The sequence below is a fragment of the Macaca nemestrina genome, chromosome 8 (genome assembly GCF_043159975.1).
Source record: "Macaca nemestrina isolate mMacNem1 chromosome 8, mMacNem.hap1, whole genome shotgun sequence".
NCBI classification, from domain to species: Eukaryota; Metazoa; Chordata; class Mammalia; order Primates; family Cercopithecidae; genus Macaca; species Macaca nemestrina.
The window spans coordinates 149,061,468-149,085,191 of NC_092132.1; the positions used below are offsets into that span (position 1 = coordinate 149,061,468).

A 23,724-nucleotide genomic window follows, 5' to 3' on the forward strand; every position below is an offset into this window, starting at 1 on the left:
ATGGTGGCTCACGCCTGTCATTCCAGCATTTTGGGAGGCCTACGCAGGCAGACCAAGAGATTGAGACCATCCTGGCCAACACAGTGAAACCCTGCCTCTACTAAAAATACAAAAATTAGCTAGGCATGGTGATGCGTGCCTGTAATCTCAACTACTTGGGAGGCTGAGGCAGGAGAATCGCTTGAACCTGAAAGGTGAAGGTAGCAGTGAGCCAAGATGAAGCCACTGCACTCCAGCCTGGTGACAGAGTGAGACTCTGCCTCAAAAAACAACCACGACAACAACCAACTTGTATTTTCTTTAGTTTGTTCTAAAACTTGTCTTCAGTGAAGGCTACCATTTTCTAGCCCCCTCTGGTACAGTGCTCTGTGTTGTGCCTGAAACTTCCTCATCTGCTTTGTATCTAAAAATATGCGTACAAACAGATTCTTTTTTGAACCACATTTTACTTAAAGCCAATTCCAACAGACCTAGATGAGATAGCATCATTCATCACCTTTCCTTTTCCTTTTGTTCTTTGCTTAACAGCGTTTACCACTACTTCCCTATTAAACACTGTCTCCCTGTCTCCAGTTCCAGATCTTAAATTCTACAAAAGCACACATTTTGTCATATTCATTTTTATATCCTCAGCACCTAAGACAGTGACTGAAACACGGTGCATGATTATTACACGTATGTGCATGAAATGAACATCTGTTCAAACCTTTTGAAAATATCTTTTCAAAAATCTTTGCGAACACCTGGAAGGCGGGTATTTAGCAGGAATCTTTTTGCATAGCTACAGGGATCTCCATTTTACTAGTAACAAAATTAAGGTTGAGAAAAGTGGAGGGCATTGCTCAATTTCCAGCCACTAAGAAGCACAGATTTAGAATGGGAGCCTGCATCTTTCTGTTTGAAAAATCTTGGCTCTTTGAATTGTATCAGGAGCAGAACTGTCCTCAAAGCCTCACTGTTAATGTTCAGAGATCTTCCCTTTCTCAGCTATTTATCATGCTATTCACTCTCCTTTAGCAGTGACATCTGGCAGGAAACAATGCTGCTTTATCTCTCGCTTGGTCTTTCACCATTAGTGCCCGCTTTCACCCTCTTTCTCTCTGAATCCTGAAACGGTCCTCGCAGAGGCTCCCCCTTTACCCTCTCATGCTCTGCTTATTTCTTGCAAGGTGAGCACAAGATGGGGAGGCATAGACCACATTTGCATCTGTCATCTTACTTTACCTTCTCTATAAGAGCTTTTCTCAAGGTTTTGATTTTCATCCCATATTTACTTTCATCCATTCTATGTCCTTCATGATTTGACTCTGTGGGTGGTCATAGATATTTTGCTCTTTAAAATTGGGGGATTTATTCCATCCTTTCAGGGTTCTTTCCCATGGCCATTTTATTAAACCAAAACACTTCACACAAACAGAGCGTTTATGATGAAAAGAACGTCTTCATTACCGATTCCATGGCCTACAGGCAACCAACGTGAGCTGTCATAAGTTTCTTGAGAGTTACTATAATATTTTTAAAGTGTATGTTCTTCCCCTGGCATCTTATCATTATACCTTCATCTTCCTCAGTCATTCCTCATGTATTTTAAATTTTATCTTTAATGTTGGTTTCCTAGATTTTAAAAAATTATTTCATTTTAAGAGAATGTTCTTAGCTATGAACTGCTTTTCTGATCACACAGTGGTATAATTTTTTCTTTCTTTCATATCTCCTAAGTCCATGCTGCTTTTTAAATCAAATAACACCTCCAAAATCCAGGACTTTATAATTCCAAGAATAGGCTTCATGGGTCATCATCTCTCTAACTTAACCCAAAATTCCCTCCCCACTGCCGAGAGAAAGAATAAAGTCTTCTAAGAAACACTTAGTCTATCAGAAAAGCACTATGGATTTGGACTTAGGTGTTTTTCTTCTAGGCAACAAATGCATATCACCTAAATCTAATCTTTCCCTTCAAAGGACATGACGTCTCAACATCTACTTATGCCTAGAATAAGGATCCCACCATTTTGGAGTAGTTATTTTCTCTAATTATTTCTTAACATCATTAAGCTCTGTCTCTGTCTCCTCACTGGTTCATTTTCCACGCATGGACCTCATGGTTCTCCCTTCTCCTTTCTTTATCGGAAGTTCTCTCCTTTCTGTCATACCTCACCCCAGCCCCTATGTATCTCTCACCACTTGAAATTCACCATCCAACCCTCGCCCCATTTCCTTCCTCCACAAATCATCTGCTCTACACCTATCACCACCTTTTGACCACCAGATGACTGCAAAAGCTATTGCTTAAAAATGGTCCCCTAACTACTCTCCCCACAGTCTTGGAAGCTATGCATGCCCCCTTCTCTTAAGCCTTTCTTTCTCTAGCTTGATTAAAGATCAAGGTTAATCATCAGTGCCTTCTCTTATTTTTTCTCTCTCTTCTCTACTCCTGTTTCTTTATCTCTTTTCAGCTTTGCTTTTTTTTTTTTTTAAACTTCATCTACAGGACTACAATTTAAAAGCTAAGCAAACTTGTAACTATGGTGAACCAAAGCAACTATTTTATTTGCAGTTTGTTTGAACACAAATCCCAGGGAGATACAGAATTTTTCCCTTCTTTAGATTAGTATAATGGAATTGGCAAATGAGCAGACAGTCGTAAATTCTACCTCCCTTGACAAACTTCTGTTTAATCCCTAAAGCTATGGCATCAATTGGGTCAAGCAGTAGTATTTCTAAATTAGCATTTCATTTAAAAGAGAAAACACATGCTAGGATTTTCTTCCCGTCTGTTTTCCCAGCCTGATCATTCAGCAGACCAGGACTGTGATGAGGGACATCATATGATAACAGCTCAGGGAAGTTGCTCACTCTTACTGACATATAACTTCTAGAAATTAGTTTTTAGGGGCAAGATACAAAGGATAAGAAGAAAAAAACTTTTATCTTAAATATCATGCTACATGTTTTTTCCTAATAATCATGTTATTTTCAATCCTTTATAGCTACTCAGCTATTTGAAGATAAAGTAAACACACATTCGATTATAAAAATTTTCTTAAATTTCTTTTAGTTACCTTATTCCTGTTTTTTTCTGTTTTTTTTTCTGCCCCTTGGAGGTGTTTATTTTTAAGACTTCTCTTAATCCCAATTATCATCCCTAGTTGTAAATTCACTGGTGACTAGTGGAGAACAGTCACATTAAATCAGTTTTCCCAAATAAAGAGGTCATTCGAAACAGCTCATTTATCTCTTTAAAGAAATACTTACTAAGAAAGCAAATTTTTTTATCATGTCTTCTACGATGTTTATAAAACTTTAAAGGTCAAAAGTTGATTTGTAATTATTTTCATGCCAAAATAACTCCCGTGTTCTATCATTAGTAATGTAGTTTCTGAAAATAGTCTCTCTGTATCTACCTTCCTTAAACTATAAGTGATATTACATTACAGGACAGGCAGATGTTTTCCCATAATTTATTTAAAAGTTTTAGAAGCCACTATTGTCACTGCAATCAAGATTTGCCAATGATTTATTGAATAAAGTTTATTAAATAAATTAATTTTGCAGCTACATACAAGATATTACTCCAGTCAAAGACACGAGCAATTACTGACATTTTTATCTACTATGTGGTGTGTTCTGATGAACCTGACTCTATCAGCTGATTTTTTACGCCTGAATTTAGGCTCTATAAATAAACATAGACTAGGCGTTGCATTTTTTAAACGAACAGATTTGGAAACCATCCCCCGCCCCACCAGCCCCCACTAGAATTGAAACCTCGTCTCCATTTCACATCAGCATCCACTGCTAGTCATCTTATGCTGTCTGTTTCCTGTGTCCACAGGCTCCAGGAAGAGCTCACTTTCCTTTCCCAGGGGGGTGCTTTAGACTGTAGTCATTAGAAGGACGTGAGAATCCATCTAACTCTGCCAGCTTTGAGGCTTAGTTTTAATCACTGTTAATGAAGGTAATGATTTAGTGGGTGGAAAAATGAGTATTAAGAAGAATGATTAGACTCTACATGAGTTTTATAACGAACCTCCATAGAACCTTATTCCATGTCTCAGCTGATCTATTTAATTTCAGGTTTGAAAATTATCCCTGAGAATAAAGCAAGATTGAAAAATTCTCAAACTGAAGACATATTCAGGCTCTCTCTCTCTCTCTTTTTTTTTTTGAGCTGTACAATTTTAGCATTATTTCTTCCAATATCCAAAACTATGTTAGTCTGTGATTAAGTTAAAAATAACTGCTACTTTATGTCAGAAGCTGGAGTTTCTGGATAATAATGAACTGTAATAATTTTCTAGTGACCTCTCAAGACATTTAGAAAAGCAATAAGAGAACTGAAACTCGAGGGCGGAATGCCCATACAGATATGGGAAAAATTTATTGCAGACTGAAAAATAACAACTGATTGTATAACAGGGCCTAAGAGAAAAATCCTCTTTCTCTGCCTTTTAGGCCTCTTACAAATCTCTCTTTTGCTTATTGATTTCCAAGTGGCAAGAGATACCTAAAAATGGTACCCACGAACAGAGTTGAGGAATGAAAATAAATATACAGAAATCTGAATTTAATTCCTAAAATCTCACAAAGAAAGGAAATTGGACTAGCCATAAAGGGCCAGCATATGCCTAATGGCTTCTTGCTGTGAATATTACTTCAGGATTATCTTTTCATGGGAAAATAAAGGCATTCTTCTGAGCCTATGAGGTTGAAACGGTCTCTAACCTTGAGCAAAATTGGAAATATAAAATGGTTGTGAATTGTTTTCTTCTTTTCTGACATAGCAAAGAGGAACTAGTGACAAAAATGTTAGCTTAAAAGTTCACTTTCACAGACAACCTTGGGACTTACATGGTTTAAATAAATTTTTTTAAAAATAAATTTCTATAGGCAATTAAACGGCAAAATTCGTTTAGGAAATTCTTCATGAAGGAAGTATGGGTTCCTTTGGCAGGAAAAAAAAAAAGATTTTCCCATCTGTAATACCTTTAATTTGTGCATGTGTGTTATGCGACTCTCTGACGTGTATGTTTGAAATATGAAGCCACTCTACGCTTGCCCTTTGAAATATCAGAGAGTGATTTATTAAGTTTTACAAAACCCTGGACATATTCATAGTATAAATGAGATGTTTGCTGGAATAAGAAACTGAATTGCATATTCTTTAAAAAAAATAAGCATTTGGGACAAGTGAGGACACAATTGTTTTGAATGTTGTGTGATTGAACATAGAAAAGCCAGCTTTGGGACTTTATTTTTAAGTTATCTTTAAATCCTTTAGGGTCTAAATCTGTGTTTGGTTTGAAAGTAGGAGTAAGCCTCTCCCTCTCCAGTTTCAGGAAGATAACAGAGCTGCTTTGAAGAGGGAGATCAACAACGGGACCTGGGGTTCAGGTGTGCTGGGAAGGGGAGATGTGGCTCAAGTGTGCACAAGTTATCACTTTCAAGAACAGTCTTGAAAGCAGATGATTTCCTCAGTATTTCTAGAGTCTAGCATAAGGGTGAAAAGTAGGAATTCTATTTCTGCCAGGTTTATTTCCTTCTAGAGACTGAATTTCATTAGAAAAAAATAAATGTTAACTAAAAACTTGTTTTTTCAGATGTGACCAAGGATAAAATTTACAAGAAAACCATAGTAGTAGAAAGATACTAAATTGGGTTCCAACTGCTAAGGTCAGGGTAATAAGCCTTACTGTTTTATTTTGGAAAACTGCTAGTTGAATTTCTGATTTTTTTTTCCTTTGTCAACCTAAAAGTACAATAGGAAATACAGGTTTAATTGGTTATATTAACTGACCTCAAATGAAGAAATTATAGATGATTGTATTTCTCTACATAGGAATTTATCATTTAATTGTTCCAGTTGAAATTGGGAGAACATCTTATTAGTATATTGTGGTGTTCTTTCTTGGTTTCTAAATTATGTAAAGGTACCCTTATTTTGTCACTTTGGTGGTCATTTAGTTGCCTAGACTACAACATGAAGACTAAAGAGATGACAGTATATCCAAAATAGAATTATATGTCACAAATACACTATATTTACACACATACACACACATATATGTGTGTGTGTGTGTGTATATATATATTTTGTTTTATATAAAAATTTCTGGAGCAATCACAGATGCCTGGGGAATTACTTTTAACACTATTTCTACAGAGGTAAGGAAATACAAATATGAATGTGAAATTTTAATCAAGGAAAATTCAAATTATAAGGCAATCTAATGATTACATCTTCTTTTGTGATAGACAGCTGAGGTTTTGAGCACCATTATGAGTTTTTCATCATATAATACAGTTTATACAAGTTGCACAGTCTTGTGTGGAAATATGTGGCATATATACTTTCTAACAATACTTTTTTGTGATTTTGGTAAGTTTACATTGAAATAATAAGTATCCCTATACATGGTGTTGATCTAGGCAATAATTTATTTGAATATGAATCCAAAAGCAGAGGCAATAAAAGCAAAAATAGACAAATCAGATTACATCAAACTTAAAAGCTTCTGCTCAGCCAAGGAAATGATCAACAGAGTGAAGAGACAACCTACGGAAAGAGAGAACATATTTGTAAATCATATGTGTGATCAGGAGTTAATATCCAAAATATGTACAGAACCTGAACAACTCAATATTAAGAAAACAAGTAACTTAATCTAAAATGAAACCAAAGATCTTAATAGACATTTCTCAAAAGAAGACATACAAATGGCCAAAAGCTAGATGAAAAAATGCTTAACGTCACTAATCATTAGGGAAATGCAACTTAAACCATAATGAAGTATCATCTCATATCTGTCAGAATAACCGTTATCAAAAAAGCAACAGGTAAGTGTTGGAGAAGATGTGGAGGAAAGGGAATTTCTTGTACACTCTTAGTGGAAATGTAAATTACTATAGTCACTATGGAAAACTATATGGAGGTTCCTGAAAAACATTAAAATTAGAACTACCATATGATCTAGCAATCCCACTACTGGGTATACATCCAAAGGAAAAGTGCAGCACTGTTCATCATACTTAAGGTATGAAATTAACCTAAATATCTATCAGATGAATGAATAAAGAAACTCTGTGTGTGCATGTGTACACACATACATTTGTATATTATTCAGCTGAAAAAAAAGAGTAAAATCCTAATTATGCTAAATGAAATAAGCCAGTTAGAGAAACACAGATACCAGATGATCTCACTTGTACATGAGATCTAAAAAGTTGACATATAGAAAGAGGGAGTAGATGGGAGGTTACTGGAGGCTGGGCTTGGGTGAGCTGGGAAGTATTGGGGGCACATTGGTCAAAGGATACAAAATGATAGAAGGAATGATGTCAAGAGATCCATTGAACAACCTGGTGACAATAAATAAATAAACACCCATATAAACATAAGTGTCTTTGAGGAATTAGTCAAAGTTCAGAGCTTTGTAAAGGGACGAGCAATTTCTAAAATGATTTCTGATATTGGATTGTTGCTTTGTATCTGAAACCAAGTTATTGGAGAAAGACTTTGCTGTTTGATGTTTCCATGATCTCTATATATGCATCTCATACATGAACAAGGTGGAAGTTTCTGAAAGACAGAAAGGTCACAGGAGGATTCATTTACTGTAAAAGAGTGAACAAGGACATTCCTAAGGTAAAATACAAAGGAGGAAGAACCAGACTGTTAATGAGATCAAGGAGAAGAGCACTGTGTAGTGTTTTGGACAAGGATGTTTTCCAGCTGCCGGCCTCTGTATCCAGTGGGTTTTGCCTGGAACACTGTCCCCATGGCTGGCCCATTCACAGACACCCTTCTCTGAATGCTTCATCTAACGTCATCCATATCCCTAAACTTCCTCCCTAAGGTACCTCCAGTTACTGTTTATCAATTTGACTGCTTGTTTCCCTGTTACCTTATGTATTCCTCTTTTTACCTTTTATCTTCGCCCCTAGCTGATTCTATCAAGGCTCTTGACTTTACATAACTCCTGAATCTATTCTTCCAGCCCAAACATCTCTGTTGAACTCCAGAATCATGTTTCCAACTGCCTACTTGACATTTCTGCTTGTGTATCTAATAAGCATCTCAATTTAACATGCTCTGGAAAGGGCCATTCATGTGACCTCTGAACTTGTTCCACAGTCAGCCTTTTCAACCTCAGTTCATGGCAGCCCCCTTCTTCATTTTCTCAGACCCAACAGTTTGAAGTCATCTCTGGCTTTGCTCTCCTTCTCTTTCTCCCATATCCTATCCACCAGATAATCCTTTAAATTAATTAATTAAATAATTAATTTTTGGGGGGAGACAGAGTCTTGCTCTTTTGCCCAGGCTGGAATGCAGTGACACAATCTCAGTTCACTGCAACCTCCACCTCCCAGGTTCAAGCAATTCTCCTGCCTTAGCCTCTCGAATAGTTGGAATTACAGGTATGTGCCACCACGCCTGGCTAATTTTTGTATTTTTAGTAGAGATGGGTTTTTCACTATGTTGGGTTTCACCATGTTGGCCAGGCTGGTCTCAAACTTCTGACCTCAGGTGATCCGCCCACCTCAGCATACCAAAGTTCTGGGATTACAAGCTTGAGCCACAGAGCCCAGCTTCATTAAAAAACAAAACAAACAAAAAACAACAACGATGACATACCTTAGCAACCATCTAGATTCTAAGAATAAAATATATTGATAGAATGATACATAGTTTTAGCTATGTCTAATGGAAATTTGACAAGTCATATAATATGTAACTCCATCTTCCAAAACTGTTTCAAATGCATAAATTAACAGGGCTTGACTGTTACTGGTTAGTGCACAAATCAGATATATTATTTTTAATATTGAAAATATTCTAAATGTTGGGCTTCTGTTAAATCAGCTTTTAAACATTTGTAATAAAAAGTATTACATACTTCACATCTCTAAAAATTTGTACAATATATGTAATTTTAAGATGACATAGTCTTTATAAATTGTGGGGGCAACAATTTTACTATGGGATGAAATAACGCAGGATGCATAATGTGGGATGAGTCTATTGCACACATTGATAAAAAAAGATTCTATGATCTTGCACATTGTAATGAAATCTTGCTTTGACATTATTTCCTTTGGATCCAAATTGGAAATTCAGTAATTCTATCATGTATCTTTTTCAAAAATTACTGGATTACTAAAGTCACCAAAGTATCACATGATCAAATTTGACATTGCTCGCTCTCTCTTGCTGTAAAACAGTAATAACATACTCATTACTTTAAGAGAATATTTGGCTAGAAAGATATAATGAGTACTCTGGACAGCTACATCCACTTTTTCAGGACAAAAGTAAAACCTCGTATATTTGCAATATAAAACTAAATTTGTTGTATAAATCTATATGACAGATGTTAATCAATTTATGATATATATTTTAATAAAAACATACAACTCTATTGTAGTTGTGTAAATGTTTTTTATTGGGCAGTAATTTAAGTAATTGCTATGGAAGATCCTAATAAAACAACCTAAATGAGACCTAAGGCCTCCGTCTCTAGTATAAAACCCCAGGTTCTTTTACATGGAAACATGTGTGACAACGTATTGTTGATTGAACACCTTTGTTCTTCTTGAAATCTGCATTGCTGGTAACATAACCACTGAGCTGATGGTTGAATCTCAGTTCTCTCACTTAGTAAATGTATGATCCTGGGAAACTCGACTAACTTCTTTGGACTCAATTTCTTCCTCTGTTGTTTGACAGTTAACAATGCATGGCAATTGCTCTTAAGCAGAGTATTCCAAAGTATTCCCATCTTTCTAATGGTTCTATTGAAGGAGAATGCATAACAACCAATCACAAGATTAATGTGTCTTTATTAGGCACTGTCTGTTTGCTCTCTTTCATATGAGAGGCATACCAGTAACTGATTTTCCATTTCTAGAGGAGACTCATACTTATTCCACAGGAGGCAAAGACTTTGTTTAGAGTTTTTTCAACTAATACATATTCCAGAAGAGACTAAATGAAACTACTATTGACCACAAATATACACGGTGCAATCCCCATATGCCAGGGCCTTTTCCAAGAGTGTTGCATATGTGAACTCCTCTAGTCTTTGGATCAGTGTTTGGAGGTGGGCTCTATTATTTTCATCTCTTCTGCAGAGGAAGAAATTAAGTCGTGAGAAGTTAGTTAAGTTTCCAAGGGTCATACATTTACTACGCGACAGAACTGATATTCAACCACTAGTTCAGTGGCTTTATGTTAACAGCAAAGCAGATTTCAGGAAGAATAATAAGGGTATTAAGAAATAATCTCATGAGGGAGGTGAGGTTATTATTGCTGGGAGTGAAAGAGCAGAGCTGAAGGTTTTAGCACTGAGGGCCAAAAATTCCCATCAGCAGAAAATGGAATAAGTCTACTTTAACAACATGTTTACAAAATGCACATTTAATAATACAAGCTGCATTGATTTTGTTTTATTCATTATTATAGAAGAAAACCTTTAATGCTATGTTTGTGCTACAGAAGGGCAGAAACGTTAAAAGATAACCTAAAAACTAAGTCACTTTCCAATGTGATAAAACTTGCTCTCTACAAAGGGAATATATTCAAATCCATGGCAGATCTCAAACTATTAGAATACAGATATATTAAATTATTCATTGATTTTGGCAAATTATGAGGAACACAGGTTTTGGAAGATAATCATCTGACTAAACACAATTTGATTAATTTTAAATAAACAGAACTTCATCTAATTCAGAATATGCAATCTATTCCCATAGCAGACATGTAGCAATTTCATTTTGGATGATCTTATCTCATTTCATTTACAAAAAAAACATGTATCCTTCACATTCCTAGAATAGCCTTTGTTAGTGCAAATGGATTAGTGAAAGTTTAGTAAACATATTCCTAAATATTAGAGAGCCTACTTTATAATAAGCAGCTACAAAGTGGAATGCACTTTTTCTTCTCTCTCATTTTGTTTTAATTCAGTCCATTCAGAATATCAGGCAGCCAAAGAGCAAGTAGGGATCCTGTTTGTTCCAAGCATTGTCCGAGATGCTTAAGGCCCATGGGTGACTCACTTCCACAGAGTTCTGCTCTGAGGAAACTGGCAATCCAACCAGATAGAGAGACCTGAAACTTCAGTAGACCCAAGACACCTGAAAATTATGAAGCATAGCTGTTTATTTCAAGGAAATTTGTTCAATTCCCATTTCATAGTTGTCAAGTAATATAAACTGTGCGTTTTAGAACCCTCTTTAAAAATAATAAGTTGACGTCCTCTCAAGCTTGGGTGTTTGGTCGGTGGGGACCCGCGCGAGTTCAACATGCTTATCAAGAAGTGTTATTTCTGTTCGGGGCCCATCTACCCTGGTCACCGCATGATGTTCATCCGCAACGATTGCAAGCTGTTCAGATTTTGTATATCTAAATGTCATAAAAACTTTAAAAAGAAGCACAATCCTCCCGAAGTTGGTGGACCAAAGCATTTCGGAGAGCAGCTGATAAAGATCTTACAGTGGATAATTCATTTGAATTTGAAAAACGTAGAATTTGAAAAACCTATCAAATACCAGCAAAAGCTATAGAATAAATCTACGGATGCAATGAAGAGAGTTGAGATCAAACAGAAAAGCCAAGCTAAATTTATAATGAACAGATGGAAGAAAAATAAAGAGCTACAGAAAGTTTAGGATATCAAAGAAGTCAAGTAAAACATCCATCTTCTCCGAGCCCCTCTTACAGGCAAAAGGTAGTAGGTGGAAGAGAAAATGGTACAGAAGTTACAAGAGGATGTGGAGATGGAAAATGCTTCTTAAAAATCTCTGTAACCATTTCTTTTATATACATTTGAAAATGCCCTTTGGAGACTTGGAACTGCTGAATTTTTAGTTTATTTTTTATGTAAGTTCACTTAAATGAAAAGTGATTAAAATATATATCTCTCCTACATTGCCGTCTACAAAACATCAGATATTACGGATGTTAGATTGCACTTCAGTGTTAAATCTTCACTGATAGATGTATTTATGTAAATCATAAAAAATCTACTTCTAACTATAGAAGTGAATTGTGGACGTAAAATGATTACGTCATTTGGATAATGACGTTAGGCAGTGTTTATATAAAAACTAATGGCAAAAATTCGTGGCTAGGGATGTATAAAATAAAATCTTCTTTTCAGTAAAATATTCCCTTTGTTAATGTTATAGAAGGGAGGATACAACAAGGAATTAACAATTTGTATGACAGTGTCAAATATTATTTAGATTTTAGTGTTTCCTGTTTTGGTTTATTTGCAGCTCAGGAGAGCCTAACGACATTGTTTGATGAAGCCTCATTGTGCTGGACTGTTTTGACCTGGTTTAACCCTTCTGATAGGGAGTTGTGGATGTTGGGGTGAGCACTGAATAATCTTTACCTGGAGTGACATTACGCTGTAGAATTTCCACGTTGGAGAATATACAGTTCTAACTTGTGATTTCTGGTAGAACCAACTTTATTTTTCTAGCCTAGCAATGATCTAGAAGCAGAGGAATCCCAGTGCCTTTTAAAAGTTATTATGTGATTTTCTTTTAAAAACCTCTTGTTTTTGAAAAGTAGAATTTATGGGTACAACATCTGTTCGTTATTTGCACATAAAATAAAATCATTTAAAAAGTAAAAAAAAAAAAAAAAAAAAAAACTAGTAAGTTGAGGTGTTTGTAGTATTTACTGACTCCCCTAAATAAATTATCCTAAAATTCAAGAATCATATCAGACTTGTTCTGAGATGAAATCATAAATAATTGAAAGGGGTATCGTATTTTTGTAATTTGATATCATTTTTGTTTGAATTTTGATTTTCATTTGAATTAACTTTTGTAATTTTTGTAGTATTCATATGACAGAGAACTAATGATTTAGATTTTTTTAAAAAGCCACTTTCCAAATATTCTGTTTAAGTCCCAAAGTGAAACTTAAAATAGTATTAGCATAATTAATATTACTGTAAATACTGCACTTACTAAAACTAAATAAGTAGGACCAGTTAGTTAAAATGTTGAAGGCGTTAACTTCATCATGAAAATTAACGTGAGACCTGAAGAAAGAGCAAGATGATTGGTGAATAAGAACAGAGTGAAATATTTTTATTGAAAAGAAATCTTGTAAAACAAGTGAAAGACAAAGATGCATTTTTTAAATCACAAGAAAAACGTAGGCTCTACTCAACTCCATAAGTCTTCCATTGCCACTATTTACAAATCAATTTCTCCTTATAACTTTCCAAATGCTGATGAAATCACAGAAATTTAAAATCTAAGTGTATGTTTAAAACCTCTTGCGGACCAATTTCCTTTCTAGCCCATAATGCTCTAGTTAAATATAAATGTCTATTTTTACAGTTGCTAATAGCAGATGTAAGTTCCATTCCCTTTGCTTTTTTTCAACATTTTTAGCAAACCTGAAAGGTTGGAGATAAAACTTTATACGTTTTAAGTTTAGTTCAAGTAAAAACCGTTCCTTTTAAATTTTACAGTAATTGAGGGACTTTGAAAAAACATGCTCCATCTCAACTTCTAGTTAGAATTCTATTGAGGCCAGAAGTACTTGTTTTTCTTCCTTTTCAGGATACCAAAACAGAAAAATCTAACACGTGTATTGGCAATCTACTTTGAGATTTTGAAAGTCCATATGTTAAAAAATGTTTTTCATACATGAAGTTAATTATCTTGCAATTATATATATTATATAATATATAATATAATATATATAATACATATATATGAAATAACTCTTATTTGGAGAACAGTGCTTTACCATCTCTTGTTAAGCTGATAGTCTATTCTCTTCTTATACTGAATGATGCCAAGCCATGTCTTTACATAATAACACAATAATATAACAAGTACATCTTCTATCGTGACCATTTCCCCTCCCACATCTGTTTACAGTGTGGTGGAGACAAATGCCTTTCTTGGTTTGTCATTGATTATTACCTGCCTTTTGAACCCTGGAGACATTTCTCAAATGTTCATCCTTACAAACATGTCATCTTTCTGTGTTTTCGTGGTGCTACTCAGAGCAGTACTTCTTGGCCACTTTGGAATTCGTAAGGAGAAGGGGTAGAATAAAATTTTTAGTCAATTTTGTGATGCCTATTTGAAAAATTGAAAATGGACTGATTCTATACAAAATAACCATCTTAAAATCTTCTTGGTTAATAGAAATACTTGAAGGAGAGACTGTAATTTCTGCAGATCAATGACTGTCAACTGGAGAAGACAGCATTTGATTTTCATGTTAATCACAAAAGTGTTCTTGGTTACAAGTAGATGAAAAACACTGATTTGAATGCTCTGTTTTCATACTGTGATAATAATTCCTCATTATTTATTTTTCAATATGAGAAAAACTACTTACACTGACATTTTATATATATGATATATGTAAATATATATAATACATAACATAGTACTAAAATATTTTATATCATACATATAAAATGTCAGAGTAGGTAGTTTTTCTCATACTAAAAAAAGAATTCCTATCACACTGTAATATGTAATATCTTATAAAATATAAGATTATATATATTATAAATATATGTAAGTATATTATATCTTATTATATATATACACACATATATATATACACACACATACACGTATGTTGTCTGGATTTTTTTTTCTTTTTTCTGGGAGGTTGAAGCAGGAGGGTAATGAATTATTATCTAATTTACCACATATATTTAACATTTTAAATTGCATATTTCTAATTCTGGTACTGCACTATATTTTGAGATGCAATATAAATGAAAAGTCTACATTATATCCACCCTGTAGGGCTTTGGTAATTCAGTAGGAGTGAGGGACAACCAGTCACAGTAGTGGTGATTTCAAGCTGAGACACGTACCCTGAAGGGAGGAGTTTTGGAGATGTGAGAGCAGGGACCAGCTTGACCTGGAAGTGCTTGGTGGTCAGTGCTGGCAGAGCATGAAGTCCCAAGAATAACTTCCTGTGTGAGTGACACTACCTGAGAGCTACAATAGTTCACACTCTTAGGCACAGAAGCTTTCCCTGTACATGGAGCATGTCCATCAAGTAGGCATTTTTCTCTTGAACTCTCAAAGTAAAAATTGTTACAGATTTACCAATAAATGCTGAGGCTGGAGCATTTTCATCTAAATACATAACCTGGAAATGATACCTTAATTTCAGAGTGGTGATGAGTGTAAACATTATTTCAAAATGCCTATAACATAATATGAAAATATCTGTAATTTTCCTTGGTAAGATACAAAGATACTGCCCATTCTTCTGTGGTTTGTTGTCTATATAATTGAAAGTAAACTCACCTGTTAGTTAAGGGTGGTTGAACATAAATATGTAATTATTTTTCCCATTTGAGTTCATGAATCTTATGAATATCCACAGATGACTTCAGTGAAATAATCCTAATGGAGAAAGTTCAAAGGTCTCTTCTTGTTGCCTAAATAAAGAATATCCGCACTCTAACTTCCATCTCTAGACTCCTTAGCTTTATAGCAATCCCACAGGTACTGGCATAATCTAAGCAGGGTTATTTATGTTTTCTTTTTTATATATATACTCAGAAGACCAGTATCAAATGTGCAGATCCAATACCGGATGCCATTGAAACTTTTTAAAAAATGAAAAAAATACTTTTCTAGAAAAATTGCAGAAATCTAGTTTCCAAAATTTTCACATTAGAAGAAGGCTTCAAGATTATCTTTGACTTTCATGTAGGCATAATCAATGGGAAAACCACCTGGAGTTTCAAGAACGTTGTAAGTTATGTCCTCTTTATAGAGTAATCATGTTTTATTCTTGAGGACAGTTATGATGTGATATGCACACTTAAAACCTGAATGGAGATATTCATGATTAGAATCACATTTTCTGAGATCTTATTAAGTACTTCGTACTATGCTAGGTATTTTACACATTCTAAACCCCCAAGAATTGTGCAAGGTCAGAGAAATGAGCCCTAATTTACAAATGTGGAAACTGAGGCTGAAGTTTGTCTGGCTCCTGTTGCGATTTTGATTCATGTTTTCCAAGTGTTTAATAGAAGTCATGCCTCCCAGGCATTTGATTCTATAGAATAGGACAGACAATATCATAAAACTTCTTTTTTTTGCAGGGAGTATTTTGGATGCAAAGGCCTCCTTAGGAACAAAGCTTTACTATGGTAGACTCCTTCTAGAAATGTCTGGAAGCCGTTCTGTTTCTACCTTATGCGTTCAGTTAACCTCAAAGCTTCTCAAGTAATTAAAAACTGTTCCCCTGCTTTGTTGTTGATGCATTTAATTTATTTTGATTCAGTTGGAAGGCTTTGTGATGAATACCCTTATCTAACTTGTCACTATCACCTAGATTTTGGACTCCTGTGGCAAACTGTTACAGAGGCGGGATCTTGGAGTTGGTCTGGAATTTCTTTTTCCTGGTTATTCCTCTGAGGTGTCCTTTTATCAGATTGACCGCGCTGAAGTGCTCATAAATGTAGTTGAACTGAGAGCTCTCCTAAAGGGAAAATTCTCTCTCTCTCTTTTTACGCGCTCACTCTTAGCAGCTCCATCCAATCATTGTTTGATGCATTAAACCATAGCATCAAACTCTTCAGAGTTCACGATGTCAATCGAAACTTTGTCTTGGGACCCCCAAATGACGTATTTTATTTCATAATTATTATTTTCACCTGAATACCACTCTTCTTTATTTAACCAAACATATTAAACCCTATTCAAATCTATTCTCCATTTCTGTAAATGTTCCTATCTACCTAGTCACAAAAATCATATATTAGGAATATTCTTTTGTTCTTTTTCGTGTATCTGTCTCCCCCGAATATCTGTCAACAATCCTGGCAGTTTTGCCAACAAATGGCATTTCAACATGCTTGAATTCTCTCCATCTCAACTCTAGCGTCTTATGTGTTTATGCTACAATTTATTCATTTCAAGAAATGTATCTGTAGCACCTGCTAGGCATCAGATACTGTTCTAGCCACAAGGGCATGATACTAAACAAAAGCAAACTTCTGTTCTCTTGGAGAGTACAGTGGACATTATGGAATGCCTTCAATTTGCATAATGGATACCAATAATTATTTTGGAGGGAACAATATATTCCAGTAACACTATGTTCTCTGTGTAGAGTTCTACTGCTAATTACTCTGATTTCCTTGAACATAACAGAATAGAATCAAAGTCTCTTCTGCTCATCTAACGAACTAGGTTTAACATAGGTCATAATGAGCTAAGAGTAAGTGAAACAACGTAAACTATTGACATTCACAGTATTTACATTATTCTTTAAGGGATTGCGGGTCTTGACTTGCATAATAATAATGCTGTACCCCAAAACCTTAAATTATATGCCATTTTGATAACTGTTTTGACTTAATACTCCTGTCTCCCTCAGTTACAACACAATTGTTTCAGAATAACTGGTATTGTTGCATGTTCTCAAAATACGGTGTTAACAAAAAAAGGTTATAGAATTTCAAATGCCAGTCAATCTAGGAAATTTGCCAAGTTTCCCTGTTTGAGTTTAGAGAAACAGAATTAAGTTAGTCCAACTTTTGACAAAATCGAAGAAACAGAAATTTCTCAACAGAATTGTTTCTTTTCTATTTTGCCAACTCTGTGTTTCAACAACCGTTAGGATTTTGATGAACATGCTTTTTTTTTTTTTTTTTCATGAAAAGTACAGAAGCTAGCAGGCCAATAAGGTAAAAGCAATATTGTCGTTTAAAACTACTTTGTCTAATTGTTTTTCTATTAACTTTCAGAATAGTTTGGTTCTGAAAATAATGGAGCAAACATTAAATTAATATTTAATGTACTATCAAAGATTTCAAAATCTTAAAGTAATTGATCTATTTTGGAATTATGAAAATACAGGCATACCTTAGAGATATGGCAGGTTAAGTTGCAGACAACAGCAGTAAAGCGAATATCACAATAAAGCATCATATAAATTTTTTGGCTTCTGAGTGCATATATAAAAGTTGTGTTTATACTACAGTATAGTCTAAGTGTCCAGCAGCATTATGTCTACAAAAGCAATGTACCTATCTTAATTAAAAATACTTTAGTGTTAAAAAATGCTAATGATCATCTGAGCCTTCACAAGTCATAGTGTTTTGCTGGTGGAGGGTCTGTCCTCATTGTTGATGGCTGCTGACGGACAAGGGTGGTGGTGGCTGAAGGCTGGGAGGCTGTTGCAATTTCTTAAAATAGGACAACAGTGAACTTTGTTGCATCGATAGACTCCTTTCAGGAGAGATTTCTCTGTAGCATGAGGTTCTGTTTGTTACCATTTTACCCACAGTAGAAATTTAATCAAAACTAGAGTCAGTTATCTTGTTTCTTGCCACTGCTTTATCAACTAAGTTTAGATTCTGTTCGAAGTCGTTTATTGCCATTTCAACAATGTTCACAGCATCTACAGTAGGAGTAGCCTCCGTCTCAAGAAACCACACTCTCTGCTCATCATAAGAAGCAACTCCTTATCCATTCAAGTTTTATCATGAGTTCATACAAATTTAGCCACATCTTCAGGTGCCACTTCTAACTCTAGTTCCCTTGCTATTTCCACCATATCTGCAGTGACTTCCAAACAGTAAATGTTTTGAACTCCTCAAAGTTAGCCTTGATAGTTGGATCAACTTCATCCAATTCCTGTTAATGTTGACGTTTCGACTTCCTCCCATGAATCATGAATGTTTTTAATGACATTCAGATTTTGTCTAGAAAGTTTTCAATTTCCTTTGCCCCAGTTCATCAGAGGAATCAGTATGTCTGGCAGCTATAGCCTTTCAAAATGTATTTCTTAAATAATAAGACTGGAAAGTCAAAATTACTCCTTGATCCGTAGGTTGCAGAATGCATATTGTGTTAGCTGACAGGAAACAGCGTTAATCTCCTTGCATATCTTCACCAGAGATTTTAGGTGGCCAGATGCACTGTCAATCAGCAGCAGTAACATTTTACAGGAATTTTTTTTTTTTCCGGATCAGTAGTCCTCAACAGTGGGCTTAACGTATTCAGTAAACCATACTGTAGACAGATGCACTGTCATCCTGGCTTTATTGTTGTATTTATAGGGCACATGCAGAGTAGATTTAGCATAATTCTTATGGAACAGGAGGATTTTCTGAATGGTTAATTGGCACTGGCTTCACCATAAAGTTACCAGCTGCACTAGTCCCTAACAAAGAGAGTCAGCCTGTACTTTGAAGCTTTGAAACCAGACACTGACTTCTCTCTAGCTATGCAAGTCTCAGGTGCCATTTTTGTCCAATGTAAAGCTCTTTTGTCTACGTTGAAAAATCTGTTTAGTGTATTCTCCTTTATCAGTTCTCTTACATAGATTTTCAGGATAACTTGCTGCAGCTTCTACCTCAGCACTGACTGCTTCAAACCTGGCACTTTTATGTTACAGAGATGGCTTCGTTTTTTAATCTCACAACCAATCTCTGCTAGCTTCAACCTTTTCTTCTGCAGCTTCATCACCTCTCTCGGCCTTCGTAGGACTGAAGAGAACTAGGACCTCACTCCAGATTAGGCTGTGGCTTAAGGGAATGTCGTGGTTGGTTTGATCTTCTGTCTAGAGGACAAACACTTTCTCTGTATCAGCAACAAGGCTGTTTCCCTTTCTTATCATTCCTGTGTTTACTGGAGTATTATTTAATTTCCTTCAAAAATTTTTCCTTTGTATTCACAACTTGGCTACATGTTTTGCACAAGACAGCTAGCTTTTGGCTTATGTTAGCTTTCAGCGTGACTTCCTCACTAAGCTTAATCATTTCTAGCTTTTGATTTAAAGTGAGAGATGTGCGACTCTTTCACTCGAACATATAGAGGCCATTGTAGGGTTATTAATTTGTTTATTTTAATATTGCTGTGTCTCAGGGAATAGAGAGGACTGGAGACAGGGGAAGAGATGGGTGAATGGCCTGTTGGTGGAGCAGTCAGAACACATCCATTGATCAAATACGTTTGCTGCCTTCTATGGGTGTGGTTCATGCCACCCCAAAATAACTACAATAGTAACATCAAAGATCACAGATCATAACAGACATAATAATTGTGAAAAACTTTGAAATATTACAAAAATTACCAAAATGTGACAGAGAGACACAAAGTGAGTTTATGCTGTTGAAAAAATGGCACTGATACATTTGCTAATTCAGGGTTACACACAACTCCAATTTGCAAAGGATGCAATATCTACAAAGCACAATTAGGCAAAATGAACAATAAAACAAGATATGCCTGCATCTGAAATTTAGTTTTTATCTATATGTCACAACATGAAGTTATTATTTTAACTAATAGTTTGAAGCTTTGCACTGCCCTAATGAAGGTTATATTTCCCAAAATGCTCTGGACATTGATATGCATCTGATCACTAAAACTTTTTTATATAATAAGCATTTTCATTTTTGTTTGCATACTTATTTCAATACTTTCTTTATGCATTACTTCTTGCATTGACCAATTTGTTAACCTTCATAGGATGTATTTTCAGGGTAATATATATTTTTAAAGAACTGCATAAATTCCAACCACATCCATTTATAAGAAAATATACCTTTCCCAATTTTTCAACTTTTCTCAAAAGTGAAAATTTGGCGTAAGTTCAGCAGCACTGCATGACTCAGCATATCAATATCAAAATGTGAAACAGCACTTCTCCCCCTACTTGAAATTCTTAAGTATAACTTAAGGAAAAGTATTCATATTTATCTTTTAGGTTTCTTGCAATGCCCAGTGAAGTGCCTAGGCATTTTACAAATATCTGTTGAATGAATGAATGCAGCTGAAGCTCATTTCAGTGGTGTTATGCATAGTTACACTTCAGAGTGACTTTCTTTTGCTTTGTTTAATGTACATGGCATAATTTTAAGTGATGAGAGAAGGGTATGTATTATCGATGACTTGTAAACACTTGACAATTGCTAAAGCACAACGTGGTGTATGATATATCACGTGATTGGACATTATATGGTCAACTTTCTCTGTTTTAGCATTGTTTCTTTTGAACTTTGCCTGATGACCAACAAATTAAGTATACTCAAGTATAAACAGTTTTCCTGCTAATTAGTATCAATTTTTTTTCCCCATTTTAGACTCTCTCATTTTCTTTTCACATTTTGATCAACAGGAATTATATTATTACATTTTCCAGAGCTGTGCCCTGGCAACAGATATTTTATCTTTTTCCCAAATTTAGTGAATGCCAAGGTGTTAGATGTGGTGAAAAGAAAGCTATTTAGTGCTCTGCTCCCCCTCCTGGCTGAGTTTCATATTACAGTTTGAGTTTCTGAGTTTCATAATACAGGTTGAGTATTGCAGTTTCTATTGTAAAGTGATGTAACAGAAATTTCTAGCCCATATGTGCATTCGTAATCTTCTGTTAACATCCTGTTTGTGTTCAGATCCTTCTCTCATTTAAAATATACTTCATTATTATAGATTTGTTTGGATCTGGATTCAAACAAACCAGTGTTAAAATAGCATAATATTAGAAATCTAAAAAAAAAAAAGTAATTATGGAGTGGGTAGCAAGAAATTATTGTTGATTTTATTAATTTAATACATATGTTATGGTTATATAGGAAGATGTCCAATTTTTGTAAATGTATGTTGATGTATGCAGGACTAGGATGACATAGTATCTGTTATTTGCTTCACAGTACCCTATTTAAAAAGTATATTTAAAGGTCACTCTTATAGAGGTAGAGAGTAGGATGGTGATGGAAGCAGGAAAGGGTAGGAAGAAAAGGGGAGAGTGAGAGGTTGGCTAACAGATACAAGATTGCAGCCAGGTAGGAGGATTAAGCTATAATGTTCTCTAGCACTGCAGGGTGACTAGAGTGAGCAATTTGTTGTATATATTCAACTAGCTAGAAGAGAATATTTGGAACATTCTCAACACAAAGTTGATAAATGTTTGAGGCCATGGATTTGCTAATTACCTTTATTTGATCATAACATACCTATGTATCAAAATACCACACTGTACCCCATAAATATGTACAACTTTTTGTGCCAATTAAAAATAATTACTGGGATCTATGTACCACACCATGATTGTAGTTAACAATATTGTGTTGTATAGTTGAAAACTGCTAAGAGATAGATTCTAAGTCTTCTCACCATACCAAAGAAAAAGTTAACTATGTGAAGTAATAGATGTATTAATTAATTTTATTATGGTGACCATTTCACAATGTCTACAGAACATATATCTCAACATATTGAGCTGTATACTTTAAATACATACAATTTTTATTTGGCAATAATATGTCAATAAAGTCATTAGTAGAAAAATTAATTAAAAATATCTGATCATTTTTAATTGGATATATGGATCAAATGTAATAAAATGTGAAGTCATTATTCAAAATTTTGAAAAAACTTTGAGTCAGCATGATAGACATATGGGAGTCATTATAGTATTCACTCGACTTTTTTACATATCTGATATTTTCTTCCAAAATTAAGTTCTAAAATGTTTCTTGATTGTGATGATGAAGAAAGCTTCCACAACTGTTCCCTAGCAGAAATAATATTCACGACATTTGGGACTAAGGAAAGTGATTGAACTATTGCTAAAGTTGAGACTGTGAAAAACACAAACAACACAGTTATTGTCTCAGATTTGATGGTAATGTCGATAATTCAGTAGATTTTAAATGCCCAGGGCATCAATCGTTTCCCCCATTCGCAACTCCTTTCAGAGCTCAATCAGAGTGGAAATGAGCCCTGCTTCTGAGCCAGGAGGAAGAGGCAGGAGCGTCAGCCCTGGCTCTTATTTAAGGGAAGGACTTTGCGGCCACAGGGAGGTGACTATACCAAACCCCATGGAGAGCCCTGCTGGAGCCGGGCTTGAAACCACGATGTCCTTTTCCTACTTATCTCCCTCCAACATAAATGAATTTGTTTTCACGTTAAACATTTTGAAAGGTAAACACACTTACTGTTGCATTACGTTGATTTAAATAAATCCAGGACAAGCCGGGCACGGTGGCTCAAGCCTGTAATCCCAGCACTTTGGAGGCTGAGACGGGCGGATCACAAGGTCAGGAGATCGAGACCATCCTGGCTAACACGGTGAAACCCCGTCTCTACTAAAAAATACAAAAAACTAGCCGGGCGAGGTGGCGGGCGCCTGTGGTCCCAGCTACTCCGGAGGCTGAGGCAGGAGAATGGCGTAAACCCGGGAGGTGGAGCTTGCAGTGAGCTGAGATCCGGCCACTGCACTCCAGCCTGGGCGACAGAGCCAGACTCAGTCTCAAAAAAAAAAAAAAAAAAAAAAAAAAAAAAAATCCAGGACAACAAAAATTCTCTTGAAAGTTAAGGGCCCTTTAGGACCCAAATGCAGATGAGAAGCAACGTTGCTTTAAAAGATGGTGAAGCAGATGATTCCAACAGCCGCACGTACTAGGGGCTTAGCATATCAGGGATGACGGTAAGCGCTCCTTTCACTAGGCCACCGCATGCTCACCGCAAACCTGTGCCTAAGTCCTGGTGCCAGGTCCCGTTTTCCAGGAGAGAACAATGAAGCCTAGAGAGGTGCAGTGACTTGCCCAGGTCCTCACAGCTGATGAGCAGGGAAGGTGACCTCAGGGCAGGCTGGATCAGTCCAAGGTCAGGGCCTGAGTTGGGAGCCAACACACTAGAATGCTTTTGGATTAAGAAGGTGCAACAATGTTCCAATATTGGAAC

At 35.5% G+C, this 23,724-nt stretch overlaps 1 long non-coding RNA gene and 1 pseudogene across 1 annotated transcript in view; both read left to right on the forward strand.

Annotated features, from left to right (window-relative positions):
* LOC105491875 (uncharacterized) overlaps nucleotides 1-23,724 on the forward strand; it is a 125,937-nt gene that overhangs the window by 40,265 nt on the left and 61,948 nt on the right. The window lies entirely within an intron of this gene.
* LOC105491874 (probable ribosome biogenesis protein RLP24 pseudogene) lies at nucleotides 11,308-11,799 on the forward strand (annotated as a pseudogene).